General features: G+C 38.4%; 1 pseudogene across 1 annotated transcript; it reads left to right on the plus strand.

Moving 5' to 3' along the window:
* The first annotated feature begins 331 nt into the window (after nucleotides 1-331).
* Nucleotides 332-1,014, plus strand: LOC145950441 (histone H3.3-like; annotated as a pseudogene). Its single transcript, XR_014428374.1, has 3 exons — nucleotides 332-399; nucleotides 486-576; nucleotides 671-1,014. The product of XR_014428374.1 is annotated as a histone H3.3-like (transcript).
* Nucleotides 1,015-23,120: the final 22,106 nt, after the last annotated feature.

The raw sequence follows: 23,120 nt of genomic DNA on the forward strand, positions 1-23,120 counted from the left end.
CTTATTTATATTACTTTTAATAATTTTAATTTTTATAAAATTTCATGTTAATAATTATTAACAATACTAATTTTTTATTTTGGCTAGTATTTAAGCATTTTTAAATGTGTTTTATTTTTTTTTTCAGCTCAAACGGTCCACCTGGCAATCCTCTCGTGGACGAAGCCACCAATTAGAAAGAAGCACACGGATAAGCATCATTTATCAAATCCAAATTACCTTTGAAGTCTTCAAAGTCCACGGTTCCCTTCTTTTCATTATTCTTCCTTCTCACTTTCCAAAATTTAATCTTCCAATTTTCTAATCTTTCAATTTTCCTCTCTCTTCATCCATGGCTCGTACCAAGCAAACAGCTCGCAAGAAGCCCCATCATTATCGCCCCGGAATCGTTGCTCTTCGGTAATTAGCTATTTTCTTCAATGGTTCTTGTTCTTGTTTTTCAACACTTTTTGCTAAAAATTGAATTTTTTATATCGTGATTTCAGTGAGATCCGAAAGTACCAAAAGAGCACGGAGCTTCTGATCCGCAAGCTCCCCTTCCAGCGTCTCGTTCGTGAAATTGCACAAGACTTCAAGGTATGTTCAAATATGTGAAGAACCCTAATTTTTCATTTTTCTTTTGTTGTTTGGTTTTGTGACTAAGCTTTGTTTGTTTGAATTGTTTTTGCAGACTGATTTGAGGTTCCAGAGTCACGCGGTTCTTGCTCTTTAGGAGGCTGCAGAGGCTTATTTGGTGGGTTTGTTTGAGGACACCAACTTTTGCGCCATCCACGCCAAGAGGGTCACCATCATGCCCAAGGACATTCAACTTGCACGCCGCATCCGTGGAGAACGTGCTTAGGCTTATAGCATAGTTGTTACCTTTCCGTTTCGCAATACTTTTATTGTTTTTAGGTTTTTAGTTAAATTTCAGTTTGCTATGCGATGTATAGATAGATATATGGAGACAGCATTTTACCTATTGTAGTTCCTAGACACCAACATTTGGATAATCGGATTCTGCTCATTTTATAAGTTTGGTGTGGATTTAGCTTGGTTATTTTCAAGTGTTTGCGTTTTGGTTATTTGGTTATCATATATACTGGGGACGTAAGTTTTCATTGAATCTGGTACGATTGGATTTTTGTATGTCCTCGCTTGAACAATTTAGCCAGGCATTTGTAATCTGGGTGGGGATATCGATTAGCTGAATTGAAAATAATCTAAAACCAATTCTGTTTCTGAGTTCCTGATTCATAGGAACAATTATAGGATTGAGTTAAAGGAGTGAGAGTTCGCGTGAAAAGGGTTCAATGTATCTGAATCTGTCACGGGTGTTGTTCTTGAATTTCTTCTATCATGACAGTTTGTGACGGATTTGTTTTGTCACAAATTGTGACGGAATTTTGGCGTCGCAAATTGTGACGGGTTCTACTCAATAATAGGCATCACAGTTTGTGACGGATTTTATTCGTCGCAAATTGTGACGGATTTTATTCGTCGCAAATTGTGACGGATTCGTTCATCACAATTTGTGAGGGACTCACATACCTCTCAATCCTTCTCAAATAGCGAGGGATTTAATCCCTCTCAAATAGCGAGGGATTTAATCCCTCACAAATTGCGAGGGATTTAATCCTTCACAAATTGCGACGGATTTTTATTAATTTCTAAACATTTATTGTTACAAATTAGTGACGGAAATTATATTGTTTGTGACGCCTTAATTCCGTCACTAATTGTGACGGAGAAAATAATCCGTCACTAAATATTTTGTGACGCCAAATTTTGTGACGAAATCATTTCCGTCACAAATTCCGTCACTAACTTATTTGTGACGGATTTTATGAAGTTTAGTGACGGATTTTTTTCCTCTCTAATTTTAATTTTTCTAGTAGTGTCACTACCTCAGTTTGCCCATCAGTTTGGGGATGACATGTGGTAGAAAATAGTAGTTGAGTTCCTAACCTTGCCCAAAGAGTTTTCCAAAAATGGCTTAGGAACTTAACATCTCTATCGGAGACTATAGTTTTAGGTAACCCATGTAGTCTCACAATTTCTTGAAAGAATAATTTAGCAATGTGACTTGCATCATCCACTTTGTGGCATGGAATGAAGTGTGCCATTTTGCTAAAACGGTCCACTACCACAAAGATGGAATCCTTTCCTCTTTGAGTTCTAGGCAAGCCAAGGATAAAATCCATGGAAATGTCTACCCAAGGAGAAGAGGATATGGGCAAGGGGGTGTATAACTCATGAGGTTTTGTGGTAGACTTTGCTTGTAAACAAGCAATGCAACTACTACAAAACCTTTGGACATCTCGTTTCATATGAGGCCAAAAGAATTTCTCTCTCAAAAGTGAAAGAGTTTTCTCAATTCCAAAATGCCCCATGAGCCCACCCTCATGGCTCTCCTTAATCAAGAGTTTCCTAATAGATCCTTGGGGTATGCAAAGTTTGTTTTCTTTAAAGAGATACCCCTCAGAAATATAGTACCCTTGATAAGGTTTTTGAATACATAAAGAATAAAAGTTAGCAAAATCAAGGTCTTTCTCATACAACTCCTTGATGTCATCAAACTCTAATATTTGAGAACCTAGGGTATTCAATAAAACATGTCTTCTTGACAAAGCATCAGCTACTACATTGGTAGAGCCCTTTTTATATTTGATGACATAAGGAAATTGTTCTAGGTACTCAACCCATTTTGCATGTCTCTTATTTAATTTTTGTTGACCCTTCAAGTATTTAAGTGATTCATGATCACTATGGATAACAAATTCCTTGGTGACAAGGTAATGTTCCCAAGTTTGAAGGGCACGAACTAAAGCATATAACTCCTTGTCATAGGTAGGGTAGTTCAAGGTAGCCCCATGAAGTTTTCATTGAAATAAGCTATGGGGTGACCACCTTGTAACAACACAGCTCCAATGCCAAGTCCTGAAGCATCATATTCTAGCTCAAAAGTTTTAGAAAAATTAGGTAAAGCTAGAACAGGTGCTTGAGTAAGTTTATGCTTAAGCTCTTGAAAAGCTAAATTATGTTTTTCCTTCCACTCAAAGACCACATCCTTCTTCACCAACTCATTGAGAGGTGAAGCTAATGTAGAGAAGTTAGGAACAAATCTCCTATAAAAGCTTGCTAACCCATGAGAGCTCCTAACTTCACTTACATTAGTAGGAATAGGCCATTCTTGGATGGCTTTGATTTTCTCGGGACCCACATGAACCCCATTTTTACTTACCACAAACCCTAAGAAAATAACATTATCCACACAAAAAGTGCACTTGTCTACATTGGCAAACAAGTGATTGTCTCTAAGAACAAGTAAGACTTGCCTTAGGTGATCCACATGATCACTTAGACTTTTGCTATATATTAAGATATCATCAAAATAAACAACTACAAATCTACCAATGCAATCCCTAAGGGCATGATTCATGAGCCTCATGAAGGTGATAGGTGCATTGGTAAGCCCAAAAGGCATAACCAACCATTCATATAAACCAAACTTAGTCTTAAAAGCAGTTTTCCACTCATCACCTTCCTTGATTCTAATTTGATGATATCCACTTATAAGATCTATTTTGGAAAATATGGATGACCCATGCAATTCATCAAGCATGTCATCAAGCCTAGGAATTGGGTGCCTATATTTTATGGTGATGTTGTTGATGGCTCTACAGTCACAACACATCCTCCATTTCCCATCTTTTTTTGGCACCAAAATTACTGGTACAGCACAAGGACTTAGACTCTTTTGAATCCAACCCTTCTCCAACAACTCTTGTACTTCTCTTTGGTTTCTTGTGGGTTAGTCCTATAGGCTGGCCTATTTGGAAGACTAGCCCCAGGCACAAGATCTATTTGATGCTCTATTCCCCTAAAAGGTGGAAGTCCAATGTGTCCTTCACTAGGGAATACATCACCAAATTCTTTTAAAAGTTTTTTTACCTCAAGAGGTAGAGAAGTTTCCAAAGAAGATGTGGCAGTGCAAGTTAATGTTCCTCGACACATGAGGATATGAGAAGATGGTTCAATGAAGAGAGAAGTTTTATGTAAAGGTTTTGAATCAAAATTCTCTTCTTGAACTATCTCTAGAGAGGGAACACTAGTCTCTCTAGAATCCTCTTTTTCATCACTTTTTAGAAGGTTTTTTTTTTCATTCTTTTTTTGTTTTTCTTTTTCTTTGTCACGTTTGGTTTTCATTTGTACTTGATCCTCCTTCACTTGGGAAGGTGATAAAGGATGAAGCACAAACTTTTTACCCTTATGAGTGAAAGTAATTTTATTAGTTAGGCCATCATGATGGGTTTGTTTGTCAAATTGCCATGGCCTACCTAATAAAATATGACAAGCCTCCATGGGAACTACATCACATTGAACTTTATCTTGATAGTTCCCAATAGAAAACTCTACTTCCACTTGTTGGTTGACCATCATATCCCCATCATCATTAAGCCAATGAAGTTGATAAGGTTTTGGATGAGGTGTGGTAGTCAAGCCCAACTTCTCAACCATCCTAGTGCTACAACAATTGCACCAAGATCCACTATCCACTATGAGAGAACAAGCCTTGTTTGAAATGTTACATCTTGTATGAAAGATGTTCTCTCTTTGGGATTGTGTATCACTAGGTTGGTTATTGAGGACCCTTCTCATCATAAGAAGTTCCCCATTATAAGGGTAAGTAATCTCACATGACTCTTCTTCACTTGCTTCTTCTTCATCCTCACTTGAAGATGAAGAAGTAGTAACTTCATCTTGGCTACTATAAATGTCTTGGCCCCTTAAAATTATAACTTTCTTATTAGGGCATTGAGAAGCAATGTGGCCTCTCCCAAGACATTTAAAGCATTTAATGTCACTAGACTTGGTGCTAGTGTGTGAAGTGTTTGTTTTGTTATCTTTTGCTTTACCTTTATCTAGATTTTTGGAGGAAGAAGTACTTTTCTTTTCAAAATCATTTTTCTTACCCTCCCTCTTGTGATCCATCTTAGAGAAAGAAGATGAGTATGAGCTTGTTTTAAAACTTTTTCTCAAATTTTGTTGTTCAACCTTAATACAAAGTTGAACCAAATCATCCAAATCCCTATAAGGGAGAAGCTCAACCTTATCTCTTATCTCAAAAGATAAACCACTCAAAAACCTAGCAATGGTAATATTTTCCTCTTCCCTAATGCCAACCCTCATTATGTATAACTCCATTGTTTGTCTATATTCTTCCACAGTCATATTTTTTTGATGGAGTCTTTGGAGCTTGTTGATAAGCTCCCTAGTGTAATAAGAGGGAATATGCCTCCTCCTCAAGGCACTCCTTAATTCATTCCAATATTGAATTGGAGGTTCATTATGGAGACGCCTATCTCTCACAAGAGAGGTCCATCAATACATGGCATGACCTTGGAAACTCAAGGTGGCTAGGGAAACTTTTCTTTCTTCACTCACTTGGTGGCAAGTGAATATTTGTTCCACTTTCATTTCCCAGTCTAGATACCCCTCCACATCATCTTTTCCATGAAAATAAGGGAGATCTACCCTAGATTCCCTTGTCTTGGGGTGCATATGGACTCTTCTAGGAGGTGGTTGATAATGATCTCCTATGGCTAGGCTATCATGCATTGACTCTCCTATAGTGGAACTATGAGCGTATGAACTATGTTGACCATGATGATGTTTTCTTTTATCTTTCTCCTTTAATAAACGAATTTCCTCCTCCATAAGAGCAAATTGAGCTTCTTTTTCAAGTTTTTGTTGTAATTCTTGCTCTTTCCATAGCTTTAGTGATCTTAATTCACGTGACAATTTAGAAAAACTTTTGATGTCACTTGAATTAGTTTCACTATGAAGAGTAGAAAATTCTTCCATTATAGGTGAAAGATTCTTTTTGATGATTGAACTTTGAAAAGAAATTGTTTTTGTGCAAGGTTAAGACTAAGTACTAGGAGGATTATGTATACAAATTGAACTTTGGAGAGAGGTGAGCTACTAAGAGCCACTTAAAAACCAAGCCTCTTCAAGTAAAAATTACTAATCCCTTTTGTAGTTAATCTCTACCAAATTCTTTTCAATGAAATTTTTTTTGATGTTTTATGAACTATGACATACTAGTCGTAGGAAAGCAATTAAAACAAAAGATAAGCAAGAAAAAAATAAGCTATCTAAACGTGTCCTAGGGTGAGAGCTTGAGAGATACCAAAGATCAATCAAGGACCACTCCCACCAAAGTACTAACGAAAATTCTATCCCTAAGGAGAGATGGTTGTGTACCAAAGACACCCCCAAGACACTCCTATAAAGGCCAAATACAAGTATGAATAAAACAAAGAACAAGTGGCTTAAAGTAAAATATGAAAACAGCCACCAAGAATTAGTGATAGATTAGTGACCAAATTTGCAACAAAATTTCAAATTAATAAGAAAAATTGGTCACTAAAATCCGTCACTAACACTTTTATATATATTTTTTTTAAATTGCAATTACAAATCAAATTGAATCCTCCTCCAATCTTCACGGCAATTCCAGTCCAGCAATCACAATTTTTCCAGCCAAGAGTGTTTATGGTGTATGTTTTGAAGTAGTCAAATCCGAGAGCTCTCTAGCTTCCTTTCTCCTCCTTTCCTTAGGCTTCTTTTGATGACCCTTGTAGAGCTAGCTTCTAGGAAGATAGGCTAGGTCAAACTTAGGCCACACTTTGATGGTAATCAATGATAAGAACAGCAAAGAGAGTTGAAGCAAGAAGAAACATAGGAGTAGAGTAAGAAATGACAATTTAGGTGACACAAATAAGTAGTTGACTAGAACAAGAAGGAGTTGACCTAGAATAGTTCTAGAATAGATGTACAAAACCAAAACACTCAAAAATATGTGAGCTGAAAATGTTATGATGCAAAAAACATATACAAACCGAGAAGCAACAATTGAGAATTCAAACTCCTTAATTGGCTTTTGCTTTTCAAATTAGGTTTAGCACTTTTTTTTTTTTAATCAATTTTGTTTTGAATTTCTTTTGATCTTTCTTCTATATATTTTTTTTTTAATCTTTAGGAGTTGCCTTTTACTATAAGGTTTCTATGTCTCATATAAATCTCGGTCACTTGAGGGAAACACCAAAACCGAATCCAAAATAATTGCCAAATGACAAGCCAAATAAAATTCAAATTCAAGATAAATGGAACATGCTTTTCATGCTTGTAGTTTTGAATAGCACATGCTCACGGTTTTAGGCTCCAAGATTCAAATTCAAATTTGAATTAGTAACACAAATTTTCAGCACACACCAAGATATTAAGATCAAACACTCACGGATACACAAATTGTTTAAGACATTTTCAAAATTTGGAAAACCTAAAATTCTAAGAAAACTACTAATGATCTAATAGTAGTTCATGAACTCAATTCAAAACAAAATTTGATGAGCTTATACAAACACTTATAGATCTCGGCCAAATCCAGAAAAATTGATTCAACTTCCAAAAGAAAAAAATTCAAAAGGATCAACAAGCAATGCTAGGAATGATGAACATATAAAGAACTACACAACCTTACTAAACATGGATTCAAAACAAAATTTAAGACTCAAACAATTTTCAATGGCCGAATAAAATTCAAGAAGACTCTAACAAATTAAAAAGCTAATAGGCAGAAAATTCCTAATTAAGCACAAGAAGAGAGCATGATTCATGGAAGCATATAACATAGGCGCATATATGAATCATTCAAGCAACAAGAAACTAGATCCATCAAATTTTAAGGCTCAAATTAGATCTAGGAATGAAGTAACTCTCATGTGACAAGAACTCAAAAATAAGATGAACACAAAATTGACAACAATCAACCACGGATCACACCACAAAAGATAAGGATCAAGACTTATCTCTTGAAGACAAAACCGGATGCTCTTGATACCACTTGATGTGCTTCCACTTGGATGCACATAGGAGGAACTTCAAGTCTCCACGGATCCTTGGAAGAGGCGTCAAGGATTGAAGCTCCAAGGAGACTCAAGGTGGCCGAAGCTTGCTTCTAGCTAAGGTCCAAGGAAGAAAGGTGACCTAACTCTACAAAGAGAAGCACTCAAGGAGGGTAGAGAAGGTGACCAAAGTGACTTTCGGAGGGAGAGGTTTCAAGTGAAGAAATCTCATTCAATTAATCCAAAAGTGCCTACATAGCTCGGCCATAGGAAATTTATAGGGAAAAATTAGGTTAAGGTGACCTTGGGTTAGCCTAGGGTTAAGTAGAACCAAGGTAAGGTTCACTTAACCTTAGGCGCCCAAAATTTGAATTCAAAATTCAAATTTTGGTGCCTAAATCCGGATCACCCATGTGCTAGCTCATTTGGCATGTAATTAAGAAGCCATTTGAGTTACATTTCGGATCACACCATGTGCATGTGTTGCACATGGGCGAAATGCACACCAAATGTGTTTCTAATTACATGCTAATGTAACTACACATGTAACCTAAATAACCCTAAATTCACATGACCTCTAAATGTATATCCTACACTACATGGCCGGAAATACAAGGCCTAAAAGAAAATACAAGGCACTAAGGCCCAATCCTATACTAACCCTAATCTAATGGGCTTGAGACAAAGCCCAACAAAATAAAGTAGTGGGCTTTCCTTGGGCTTGGGCCCACTCTTCATGCATCATCCTTGCCATAGCCCTAGTAGTTGGGCCCTTAGCCCATGGGCCTCCTCCATCAGCACGGCCCCTGGGTAAGTGATGCTACAGGGAGGGCGTGACCCTGACATGGTGTGGGATGAGTGAGGCAATTAACACGTATCACTTATGTGAAATATGGCAGCCATGGCATAGGGTTAATTGCAAGAGATTGTATGGATTGTGATGTGATTGTGGTTCCTCACATCAATAGCTAGGGATGGCACGACCCCTGGGTAAGTGATGCTACAGGGAGGGCGTGACCCTGGCATGGTGTGGGATGAGTGAGGCAATTAACCCGTATCACTTATGTAAGTTGTGGCGTGGCCTTGGCATAGTGTTAATTGTAAGATTTATGTGGATTGTGATGGATTGATGTAATTGTGAATTGAGATGTGAAAATGATGAATGATTGATAAATTATGATATATATAAATGCTTGTAAATAACATTTCAAGTTATGATGAGATGATGTTGTGGATTTCCTTGTGTGCTTTATATATAAATGTTTTCTTTTCTCACCGTACAATTTTTGGATGTTTTAGGTAAGGAAGATTCGACTTTGAGTGGCATCTAGAATGTCAACTGTTGAGTTATGGGTGTCCTCTGATATTGTGACATCGGGGCAGAAAATTCTAGGATATGGAATTTTTATATGGATTTAGAGTTGTATTTATTATTTTTAAAAATAATTTGTAAACTCTCAAGTTTTACTTTATAAATTTCATTTTTAATTATTTTGGTTATTTATGAAGGTTTTATGTGAACCCTTTTTACCAACGTTGAATATTTTATTCTTTAGTTTATTTACAAGATTTATTTAAATGTGTTGGGATGGTAAGGGTGTCACATTTAGTAGTATCAGAGTAGGTCAATCCAATCGGCCGTGAGTTATGAGTCTTCTATGCTTGTTTGGTAGATTAATAATGTGATGAATTGATTGTTGAACTTATTGATGTGCTAATGTGATGATTGATTATGTTGTTGTTTATTTATTTGTGTGCATTGTGTTCTTAGGATTTTTCTAATAGACATGATATAACTTGAAGATGCTATTTTTGATCGCTCTTTGTTATTCTCATGATTGCTTAATTGTTTTGGTACTTCTTGCTGATGTAAGAAGTAGTGGTTGGGTGGCATCGCTCTTTTTGCGAGCATAGGTGCAAGTAGTGGTAGAAGACAAGGTATCTTGCTAACCAACCAGAACTAGTGGAACCTTGGATGTGGGTGAGTAATTGACTTATCGAATGTATTAAGAGTTTATGATTGGTGGTGTTTCTGAAAGCTATAGTTGTAGTGATTGAATTCAAGAGGTTATGTGTCGAGCATTAGAGATTTGAGTGTTCTTGATGAAAGGTCAAAGTGTTGGTAATTTCCTTAAGTTTTGATGCTTGCATATTAATCTTTTTAGGGGTTAGGTTGCATGAGGATTTTATTTCAGCTCTAAGTCTTTTGTGGAATAGGTGAGTTATTTTCATTTGGGGATTGTAGTTGGAAGCTTGGATATGAGTTTAAGGTAGAAAGAAGTAAGTTTGGAAGGGTTGAGGTATTTTGTGGGATGTTAGTGCACTATTGTTGTCTAGTGTAGGAGATGTTTTTGCTGTAGTTTTGTTATGCCAGTAGGAGTACCGTATTGATAGATATAGATTTTGTTGTCTTCATGGAAGTTGTAGTCTTAGATGTGATCTTTCAATGGCACTGGAATCAGGTAAAATGAAGGTTTAGAACTCCATTTATAGTTGTTTTGGTAATCAGAGGCTAGTTGTAAGCGTTAAATATATCTGTTGTGATTTTTGAATTGTTAGCTAAGAAGAGGATCTATTCAGAATCTCATGTCTTCATAAGAGTTATAGCTTATTCTTTTATCTTTCTTTTAAGATAGGATTGAGATCATTGGACGAGTGTAACTCTCTAGGTATCATTTCTTGCCAGTTGTTGAAGGGATATGTACGGTGTCATGATGTTTTGAGTTGTTAGGCAATGCAAGGATAAAAAAAAAACTGATTTTGTTGTGATGTTTTGAGGTGTTTTCATGTAGATTGAGAGGTAGTTTAAGGTTGTATGATGTTATGTGGTAAAGTTGGTTCATGTACATGCTGTATGGAGTAAACGATGATGGATTCGTATATGATTAGGTATAGTATATACATGAATGTTTGAAGTAGGTATTCTAATATGATTTGATATGCATGTATATTGATATGAGGATAGATGATCTTATATATCAATTAATGGGTGTTTGTGTATTTAGTAAGATTGACCTTAGGATGTGATATCATCAAATTAGAGTTGAGGATGCTAGACAGTTTTATGCTAGTTATCTAAGTGTGATTTTTGATTGTATGAGGTGAGTGTTCTTGGCCCTGTAATTTCTAGCGGAGGTATAATGTGGATCTACCTAAGGTAGAAGTTGTGCTTAAGTGGGAGATACTAAAAGTCAATTAGTGAGGTTAAGAGTTTTCTTAGGATAATTTATAGGAGATTTACTGAGTAAATTTCTAAGATAGCAGTTCGAGGTTTAGGCTGCTCTCATTTCACTCACCTCTACTACAGGCATCGCTATTGCTTTCTTTTCCTCTAGCTACTAAGATGTTTCAGTTCACTAAGTTGTCTTTTGCCTACCCATGAATTCAACAGTAGTTCGAAAGGTTAACCTACATCGAGGATCCCCGGACCTATGCTTATTTTCAACTCCCCAAAGCATTTCGTCGCTTACTTATATAGGTTGCTTACTATTTGACAAGATTGACTAGGAAAAAGTTGCCTTTGTATGGGATAATAAATGTGAGAGTAGTTTTCAAACTCTTAAGGAAAGATTGGATAATGTTACCAGATTTAGTAAGTCTTATGTGGTATATAGTGATGCTTCTAAGATGAATTTGGAGGTAGTGTAGATACAAGAAGGAATGGTAATAGCTTATGTTTCTAAGAAGTTGAAAATTCATGAGAGAAATTACCTTACCCATGACATTGAGTGAGCAATTGTGATATTTACACTAAGATTTGAAGACACTACCTATATGATTCTAAGCTGGAGGTATTTAGTGATCATTAGAGAGCCTCAAATTTTGTTTGACCCGAAGGACTTGAATATGAGACAAAAGAGATAGTTAGAATTTTTGTGGAATTGGATTTCAATCTTAGTTGTTATTTGCATAAAGTCAATGTGATGGTTAATGCTTTGAGTAGGAACCCTCTACATTATTTTTCCTTATGATTAGAGAGATAGATCTTTTTGGCTGAAATTAAAGATTTAAGTTTGACTTATGAGATTACTCTGAGTAGTATGAAACTAGGTATAACTTGAGTAACGAGTGAATTGTTGAAGGAAATTGGAGATGTATAATTAATTGATTCATTTTGGTGACAAGATATGTGGCTATAGGATAGGATAAGGTGATGGATAAGAGTTGGACTTGGGTGTAGATGGAGTGGTGGAATTAGACATCTGGTATGTATACCTGGTGAACTTACACTTAGGTGCTTGATCTTTGGAGAGGGTCTGATATTGTAGCAGATATCTTGAGTAGGATGACCATTCCCCTATCGTCTTTGATGATTTCAAGGTTGGATTTGATTGAAGAGTTTAGAGACTTAAGCTTGGTGCGTAAAATTAGCCTTAAGAGCATTGGATTCAGTATGTTGGAAAGGACTAATAGATTAATAGATGAGATTAAAGAAGACCAAGAGTTAGATCCTTTCTTGGTGAACCAAGTGGAGAAGTTTACTAGGAGTATGGATAACCCTTTTCGAGTAGGAGTTGATGTTGTTTTGAAATTCAAGAATAAAACTTAGGTGCTTAGTAATCCTGAATCTAGGAAGATGATCTTAGAGGAAAGACATGAGAGTACTCTTAACATTCATTTAGGAGCTACTGAGATGTATCGGGACCTTAGGAGGATGTATCAGAGTGGTGCAGCAGAATCATGGTGGCCTAAGATAAAGAGAGGAGTAGAGGAATTTGTATACTCGTGTTTAGTATGCTAGAAGCCTTTAGGAATTTTTGTAGCACTTAGAAGTCCCATTTTGGAAGTGAGATGGTAAGTGGATAGACCTTATTTGTAGATTTGCCTAAGATGCTTAAGAATTTGATTCTATTTGGATTGTAGTGGATAGACTCACCAAATTTACTTGTCTTACCCTTGTTGATAATAGACATTCATTGGAGAAATTGATAGAATTGTACATCTATAAGGTAGTGAGGTTGCATGGGAATTAGAAAGCAAGATGCGAGGAGTCTACCCATGGCAAAAATTTTGGGGACGAAATTTCATAAAGGAGGGGAGAATTGTAACAACCCAATTTTCATAGAATGTACGAGGGCCCAAAAGCCCAATGAGGGTAATTTAGTAATTCACAGGGGTTTTTTAGTAGCCCAGAACGGGCCGTTCCAAAATTGGAACGGGTCGTTCCAAGTTACTAAAATGAAGGTGATTTAGTGGCTCAGAACGGGCCGTTCTGGAAATGGAACGGGTCGTTCCCAACTGGAACAGGCTGTTTCAGATTTCAAAAATGACCTTTAAACCTTATTGAGAATGGGCCGTTCTGGTTTCAGAATGGGCCGTTCCAAAATATGACCGTTGAGAGTTTTTAATGCCCGCCAGAACGGGTCGTTCTGGTTTGAGAAGGGTCGTTCTGGATGTGAATTTTATACATGAAGTGTGATTTCAGAACGTGCCGTTCTGCGAATCTGATGCCTATAAATTAAGTGCTCTAGCACTCCTAAAATCATATTTTTCAGTTCTGACTTCTTTCAGTTCTGACTTCTTTTTTCTACATTCTCTTCTTTCCCATCTACACTCTCTGAAGATTGAGGGGCACTTAGAGGAGGAGACCAAGAGATATCTGTTGTTTCAACTATTATTTATCCAGTTACAGGGGAAAAAGGAATTATTTTATATGTAGAGTTACATAAGGGAATTAGGTAGAGGAAGAGTCCCTTAGGATTATGAGTAATTTTATAATTATTCCTGTTTGGAGAATTATTGGTCTTATGTGATTCTGTATATATTTAGGACTACGAATATATGATTAATTTGTAAAAATGATGCTCTGGGAGAAAAAACGAAATTATAGAAAAGTGCCTGTAAGTTAGGTTTTTGAAAAATTAGATTATTTCTGTTTAAGGAATTACTGATACCATTAGATTCTGTATGTTGAGGATTAGAAATATATATTTAATTTGTAAGAATGATGATTTGAGAGAGAGAACGAAATTGTAGAAAAGTGCCTATGAGCTAGCTTTTGGAATAATTTGGGGGTTTTACCGTTTATGTTAAGATTATATTAAATTGGTAATTCCATTGATTATTATGTTAATTTATGAATGTTATTGTTACATTATTTGATAAGAATTGATGATCTAGATGTGAATTGATTGAGGGGTGTGCAAACCCTTATTTTGTTGGACTTATCTGTTGTGTATGTGATATGGAATTGACTATGAGATGAGATGTTGTACGGATGTGAATATGAGTATGATTGTGGTTCCTCACATCAATGACCAGGGATGGCACGGCCCCTGGGTAAGTGATGCTATAGGGAGGGCGTGACCCTGACATGGTGTGGGATGAGTGAGGCAATTAACACGTATCACTTATGTGAAATATGGAAGCCATGGCATAGGGTTAATTGAAAGAGATTGTATGGATTGTGATGTGATTATGGTTCCTCACATCAATGACTAGGGATGGCACGACCCCTGGGTAAGTGATGCTACAGGGAGGGCGTGACCCTGGAATGGTGTGGGATGAGTGAGGCAATTAACCTGTATCACTTATGTCAGTTGTGGCATGGCCTTGGCATAATGTTAATTGTAAGATTTATGTGGATTGTGATGGATTGATGTAATTGTGAATTGAGATGTGAAAATGATGAATGATTGATAAATTATGATATATATAAATGCTTGTAAATAACATTTCAAGTTATGATGAGATGATGTTGTGGATTTCCTTGTGTGCTTTATATATAAATGTTTTCTTTTCTCACCGTACAATTTGTGGATGTTTTAGGTGAGGAAGATCCGGCTTTGAGTGACATCTAGAATGTCAACTGTTGAGTTGTGGGTGTGCTCTGATATTGTGACATCGGGGCAGAAAATTCTAGGATATGCAATTTTTATATGGATTTAGAGTTGTATTTATTCTTTTTAAAAATAATTTGTAAACTCTCAAGCTTTACTTTATAAATTTCATTTTTAATTATTTTGGTTATTTATGAAGGTTTTATGTGAACCCTTTTTACCAACGTTGAATATTTTATTCTTTAGTTTATTTACAAGATTTATTTAAATATGTGTTGGGTAGTAAGGGTGTCACATTGGAAAATTAAATGTCTACATGATTACGGCTTATCTATAGCAAAGTTACGCATACAAAGTGGTTTAAATAGAGAGAGATGGGAATTACTGAAAATACCTCCGAAGCGAGCTTTTTATAGAATTCTTCCTTCAAATTTGGGGTCTAGGTGCTTTTTTGCAGTCTTTTACTCTACAATAATCCTTACCATCTCAAGAAATACAAAAGAGAGAAAGAGAGAGAATATATTAGCTACAAAGTGATGACATCCTAGCTTGCATGAACTTGAGATGGTGAGCAAGGGAGAGGACGCCTACTCCAAGGATCAAGTCCTCCAAGGGTGATGCGTGATTTAGAGAAGGAATAAGGTGGAATGGACGAAAATGGAGAGTGTGGGTGAAGTGTTTGATGAAAGGTTTGAGAGGGCACTCTAGGGTTGGCTCACTTCATGATGATGAAGGCCAGTTCTAGGGTTGTTTCTCTCAAGGTGGAGATGGTAGGGTTTGGCCGAAAATAGCCAAAGGTGACTAAGGAAAGATATAAAGGCACAAAAGGCTCTCTTTATATTCAATATCCAAAGTATTTACTAGGTGTGGTGCCTAGGGTATTTATAGGAGTGAGAGGCATCTAGGGTTGCATTTAGGGTGTCAAATGCACACCAAATGAAACCCAAATTAACCCTAGATGCAACTTGGTGGCCAAGGATGGAATCTTTGGGTTTAGTTAGGCTACATCTAGGTGCATGATAAGACCATGCAACCTTTTCCCTCCATTTGGGCCTAAGCCTTTTTAAGTCCAAAAACATGTCCAAACACCACCAAAAATGCGTCTAGCTCCCTAATTAAATACCTTAGCCCAAAATTAAAAACCTATGATCTAAAGCACCCCATAATACAAGGGTAAAATGGGAAATACAAAATAAAATAAATCCTATGACTAAGATAGCCCAAAATACACGGGTAAAATAGGAAACTAAAGACAAGGGCAAAAATAGGAATAAAAATAAATGCTATAAAAACTTAGGAGCTAAGGCCCAAAAGTAGGCTTACTCCTCTTATGGTTTTTCAACACTAACCCATTCCTCTTGCCTCCTTCAATACATCACCTCTTGGACTTCTTGGCCTTAGTATTATTCCATCATAAAGGATTTAAATAAGCCAATTTTTTTCTCTTAGCACTATTCACAAGCTCCTATTTATAGGCCTCAAATCTAACCGGAATGGCCCGTTCCGATGATCAAAATGACCCGTTCTAGATTAATTTGTTATGGGAAATTTTTGAATCTAGAACGAACCATTCCGAAATTGGAACAACCCGTGCCGGATTTGAAATTAATTCATAACAAATTGGGTCAAAAAAGCCCATTCCGGATTGGGAACGGCCCGTTTTGGGCTCCTAATTCAACTTTTGGGGGTTCAGGCCTTCTGATGTCTTCCTGGTCCATTCTGATGTCATACATGGGATTTTGGGAATTCTTCTCCTTTACTAAAGGCCTATTTCTTTTTTTTGCATGTCCTGGGCAAAATTAGGTGCCTACACCTATGCATGCTGCTGCCTACTCCTTCCATATCTAATGAAATAAAAAATGAATGGAAATCAATGGGCTAGCCTTGAAACTTCATGCCATTGTGTTTATTTGCTAAATTTTATCATTTTTTCATTTTCTAAAGGGAAATGATGCATGATAAACTATCTTATTTAACTAGAATTTTTTCTCATTTTTCCTTGGTTTTGCTAAAATAGGAAACTACCTATATGATGCTAAAGGAATTTAGGCCTCAATACGCATAAAAAAGGTATTAATTTCCTTGTTCCTAACCCTAATTATTTTTTGTTTGCTTAAAAATCCAATCCACTCCTATTGGAAACAAACAAAAGCACACACATATGCTTAATCAACGTACATCCTCAAACAATCACGTTCATATCCATGGGTTGAGGCCCCTATAGAGAAAGGTTTATATTCTTAGGTGGTTCTAACTATTCTCACCAATCTCAAAGGTCCCCAAGTTGCCCCCATTATAGGGAGCTAGTATCTCTATCATTGTCAACTGGCAAACATTGGTGGTCTGTCTTGTGAGCATGATTTTTGACAACGACCTATGAGCGTCTAAGGCCCATTCCAAAGTCAGTTGTACATCAACCGTGCCCTAGGTTCTATTCACACTCTTGCTCTCATGTACAGAAGGAACTGTTGTGTGTAATGGTTTATGTTCAATTTATTTTCAAACAGAGTGGAATTTAAGCAAACATGCAATTATTAAAGCCATTCTAAAAGCATGTTATAAAAAACAATATAAAGGTGTACAAATTCAATTACACCTTATTTTGCTAGATTTTTCACTAAAAGAGATTGACCTTCTTTTAGCTTCCCAAGCGATGTCGCCATTTGTCGAAACCTAAAAAAAGAAAGAATAAATGGTTTCGACCAAACCTCACAGCCAACAGATGGTTGGGACCTTCGTTTGAAAAATCTCATCAACTTTAGATTTCCCGAAGACTGGACTAATCCTCCAACTGATGGTTTTGAAAATGTTTTGAAGGAGTCACCATCGATATTTTACACAAAACATCAAAAAAAGAAAATTGTTTTCAAAAATTCAACTTTGGCCTTCACAGCAAGAGTTGGGCTGAAGGGTTGGTTACGCGTGGGGAAGGTGTTAGGCACCCCACAATGCTGGATTTCAGTATCCTATGACAATTCAAGCATTATAATAGTGTAATTAATCTTTTACCCCTTTATTTATTAAATATACATGGTTATTTTATTTCTACATTATTGCTACTCCACTATGGATTGTCTTATTATCTACATGATGACTATCCTAAGCATACAATTAAAGTAGTAGATAAAGGAATGAGATTGAAACCTTCAAAGCAAGATTTCATATTATCTTTTTTGTAAAATTGTTTAGGGGTGTTTTATGGTAGCCTCCTCGCTTTGCAAGAACCTCTCAAAAACTCGAGGACAAATTTTAAACTAGAAACTCCAAAATCTTTGCTAAAGGGATCAGAGATCTCTTAATCAAACACTACACTGTGTTTATTTCACTCAGAGTTATCTGAAGAGAGTTAAAGAGAGAGAGGGAGCTATGCAGCTTGTGGTGTGTGGAATGTGGAGCCCATGACACCTATTTATAGGCTCATAGGAAGGGGAAAAATTGTTCCCAATCCAGAACGGCCATTCCAAGGGTGCAAAAAGCACTTACTCATGCACGTTGGAATGGGCGTTTCTGGCTAAGTCTGTTGCAAAGTGGGAACGACCGTTTTGGAACTAGGGACGGTCGTTTCGGACCTAGGAAAGGCTTTTCACCCTTTTGGATGCAGAGAGGCTTCCCATATGTCCTGAGTTTCGTCTCGACTCACATCTGTATCTTCCTAGGTCTTAGGGAGTTGCTTCTCTCGTTTCAGAAGCTTCCTAACCTTCGTACATAAATCCCTGACAAAACCTGATGTCTACAAAAGGTTGCTTATCTTAGCCTATAAACAGGAGCTTCTTGTAAGCATCCAAATCATATTTGAATATATATTTTGAGTTTCTCATTCTGAAAGTTTTTTCTTTTGTTCTTGGATAAGAACTTGATAGTGTTGGTTCTATCGGCAGGTCGTAGTTTGAGTCACACTTCTTTTCTTTTGATAACTTTCGTTCTACCAGTGAGTCACAGTTAAGGTCAAGTTCCCTTTATTTTCTTTACTTATTTTCAAGATGGTCTTGCATTATAAAAATCGTATCATGTAGTGAAACTCTGAATAATTACTAGTTGTTACATTGATGATAAGATGAGTTGGTTACTGTTTGTGGAGGATTTCGTTTGTAGGTTCTTTTTATTCGAACTAGCACGATTTCAATTTATGCGTGTTCGCAAGTGACAGAATCGAAGACTTTCAATGAAAAAATAAAATCGTACAAGCAATAAATAGAGTTCATAAATTAGGGTGTTGTTTTAGCACTTCAGAAGATCTATGCTCGTTGTTTGAGCACGTCATAAGATCTATGCTAGTTTTAGCATGTCAGAAGATCTATGCTTGTTTCAGTACATCAAAAGATCTATGCTAATTGTACAATCAATTTCATGCATGTAAGAATTAACGTGAATCGAACAGATGAGATGTATATTGATTGCAGAAATCATATCCTTCATTAAATGGTAACAGAATTACAATTCGTAAGGATAACGAAACAGGTTCAGATGACTACACTACACTAGACTATGCTACGCTACGCTATGCTACGCTACTCCTAAAAAAGAAAAAGAAAGATGGTCGAGAAATCGTACCCAAAGCTGTCTCGTATGCATGGTGTGCCTTATGCACAGGCTGAGGAGTGCGTGTGAGGTATTGTGGGTGTTTGATTTCTGACTCTTTGCTTCGAGCATGGCTCGTTTAATTTATAGACAAAGATTTGGGAAAGGTAACTGTCTCTAACGTGCCCTAGAAGTGCATAACCGTTCTAAACTTCCACATCGTGGCTTATTCCCGGGCACGTCTTTGGATAACTTTGGGAACTGCTCATTAACTTCCCCAAACCGTTATGCAGCCTTTGACACTTATCCCATGATTTACTTCAACCGCTCTTAAATCGTGTCTCTTTTAAGCTCTTCATTCTGAGAGGTTACGAAGTGTATTCGTGTATGTCTGGATCCTTGGGATTTCGAGTAACGAACGAAAAATATACTTGAGTGTTTCCTAATTTTTCTTGTACTTTGAGAGGTTGCGAGGTTGTGAGCATTTCTCCTGAGCAGCATCCTTCCCAGTTCAATGATTTCAAGAGTTTCACGAAAAGTGTCTTCGTGTATCTCTTGATTCTCTTCAGGCTTCGTATACCCTCTTCAGAAACGTCTTTTGCCATTTTTCGATCAACTAAGATTTTGAGCGCCCCTGTATTTCGAGTGTCTCCGAATTCATTTTCTGGTACTAACAGTTACACAAATGAAAGTTGAATCTGGAAAGCAAGTTATGTAGACACCACAAATGTGGAGACTTTTTATTGGGTAAAACCCCCACCAATCTAAAGATACATAAATGGTAGCGCATTAGCAGAAAGAAAGCCATCGAACTTGAATAATTGAATCTTTCTTTAAACAAAATGGCAACATAACTTGGTGTTAATGGGACCTACTTCTTTAATTTCATTTTTCTTAATTTTTGACTCATTAATATTTTATTCTTTATGATTGAAATTCCAAAATAGCACGGATAGTTATAAATTTATTCGAATCGAACAATACCGACAGAGTAATATTCTTTTCTTTTCGCCGAGGGTAATACTATTAATTTTTACAGTGGGAAACAAAGATCTTCACATCAGAGGCAATTGCACGACACGTTTTTTTCATGCATGGTGCATTGAACAACTACTGTCCATTTTGTGATCAATCAATGAGAATTTTGAAAATTAGCATGTTTGAATATGTAGGTTACAAGAACTTTCGAGTTTAGAAAGCTTTTCTACAGAAATAAAACTTTTTTTTTATAATAAATAGTTTCTGTACTATCCGTACTGCCTAGCCGAGCTCGAACTCGACATCTCGAGCGTAAAGCGACCTCGGACACGCGCTAGGTGACGTCAACTCGACACTTAAGCAGATCACAACTGATCTCGGGCCCAAGGCCCAACGTAACCCTAATTCTCACCAAGGTACGTGCATTACTTATACGAGACTCATACTCCCACAAACCCTAACTTTAGCATCAGAGTCTCTTTTACAGGTACCACCCCCATCTTGGAATATCAAGCGTACCAGTGAAGGAGGCTCACCGACCTTACCCAGTGGATCATCTCCACCTTGGATCCCGGTAAGAACATTTGGCGCCCACCGTGGGGCCGATCAAGACAGCTCTTATCAGCCATTCTTATGGTTTTCACTAGAAGCCATAGCAGACGCTCAACTGACAACCTAGATCACGCAACTAGCATGGATAACAAAGCAGCATTGAGAAGACTGATCGAGCAGGTCGAGCAGATCCGGAAGCAACACACTACCGATCTGCAAAGTATGGGTGCCAAGCACGAAACTGACCTAGCCGCGATGCGTACCGCTAACAAGGCTGACCTAGCGAGAATGAGCGTATCTGTGCTCAACTCCCTCGGATTCCCTCTGATCAACCCCCTCAACCGAGTAACCTGCATGAGGAGGAAGGTCATTCGGTTTCTCAACCGCCAGCCGCGACTAGGGTACCAACTCCCAGACCTGTCACACATCGGTCTCACGTACCGACAAACAGGTTGGCACATGACGTCAACAACGCTCCTGCCCACGGCACGGGAAATCAGGCGACCTTCCTCCGTCACCCTTTTGTGGACGGTATCATGGAGACACCTCTCCCTTTCGGGTGGAAGCCTCTCCACATCGACTGTTACAAAGGCACGATCGACCCAGATGAGCACATTGATTTGTATACCACACAGGTAAATCTTTACACTAATGAGGATGCTATCCTGTGTAGGATTTTTTCGACCTCGCTCAATGGGGTCGCGCTCAACTGGTACACCTAGCTACCTGCCGAGTCAATTGACAGCTTCAACACCCTGGTCAGACGGTTCACAGCACAGTATGCGACGAGCCGACCTCATCACATAACATCAGCTGCCCTGGCCAGTCTCCGACAGAGTGACGACGAACCCCTTCAAACGTTCATGGAACGATTCGCCGCCATCTCGGTAAAGATCCAGAATCTGAATCCCGAGGTTGCTCTACATGCCATGCTCATGGCACTCAAGCCCAGACCGTTCGTTGACAGTCTATGTTGTGAAGCTCCTCGCGATATGGACGAGCTCCGTGCCCGTGCTGTTGGGTACATCCAAATGGAGGAGCATTCTGCCTTCCGTGACTAGGTTCGCGGAAAATCACAAGCGAAACCTAATAGTGGCCACAAAGACAAGATGAAGGTCACCAACGACAGCCAGTTCAAGAAAACTGATCAGACAAATAAAGGGGGGAGATACAACTTCTACACTCCCCTGAACATGCCCAGAGTTCACATCCTGGAGGAGGCCAGTAACAGCAACCTGCTCACCCTGCCACCACCAGGTCACACTCCTAACAGTACGGACAAGTCCAAACACTGTCGGTATCACAGAAACCACGGTCACACCACTAAAGAGTGCTGCACACTCCGAGACCGTATTGAGGAACTCATACAGGCATGCCACCTAGGTCAATATGTCCAGCGACAACAAGGTCACCGAGGAGGCTATGGTGGACGAGGACGAGGCAGAGGTCGAGGTTCGGGAGCTCGCACGGACCAACCCTCTAGCTCTCAGTAAAATGCCGGTGGAGTGGTGCAAGCCGAGGTAAGCTAGGAAGCAGGGTCAGCTCCCCTATGAGGAGTAATCAATACAATTACAGGTGGTTTCGTAGGGGGAGGCGTCAGCAGCTCGGCCCGGAAGAGACACCTGAACAATATCAACAGCGTCCACTCCACTACCTCGACTTCTCACCAAAGCTCACCGCCGATCACCTTAACCAATGACGACTACGCTGGCGTCAGCCCCAACCAGGATGAACCCATGGTCATCGCCGTGGAGGTAGTTAATTGGGAGGTCCACAAGACACTGATTGACCAAGGGAGGTCGGCTAACGTCCTGTATTAGCCGATGTTCCTCAGGTTAGACATCCCTCACTCTCTCATCCAACCTCACATAGAGCCCCTAGTCGGTTTTGCAGGAGAGCGAGTACACACTCGGGGATACGTGGACCTACTGACAAACTTCGGGACCTCTCCCAACACAAGGCAGATTATGGTCCGATACCTCCTCGTGGAAGCCAACACTTCCTACAACATAATCATTGGGAGGCCGACCTTGAATCAACTCGGAGCAATGGTGTCCACCCCACACCTCACCATGTAATTCCCAAGGAGTGATGGGAAGATTATTTCTATCAAGGCAAACCAGAAGACGGCTCGACAGTGCTACACTAAGAGTCTGAAAATCTCCTCGTCCGGCAAGCGATGCAAGAGTAATCCTCCTACAGTGGCTCACATCACCCACGTGGAGATCACTGACCTCGACCCGAGGTCCGATTCCCACGATGAACGACTGAGTCCCATCGACGAGCTTGATGACCTCCAGATCGGAAAACTCCTGGGGTAATGCACGAAGATCAGCAGGCAGTTAAGCCCGGAGTTACGACAACAACTCGAAGTTGAGATTCTCAAGAACGCCGACCTCTT

The sequence above is a fragment of the Cajanus cajan genome, chromosome 8 (genome assembly GCF_000230855.2).
Source record: "Cajanus cajan strain Asha chromosome 8, NIPB_CcT2T_4, whole genome shotgun sequence".
NCBI classification, from domain to species: domain Eukaryota; kingdom Viridiplantae; phylum Streptophyta; class Magnoliopsida; order Fabales; family Fabaceae; genus Cajanus; species Cajanus cajan.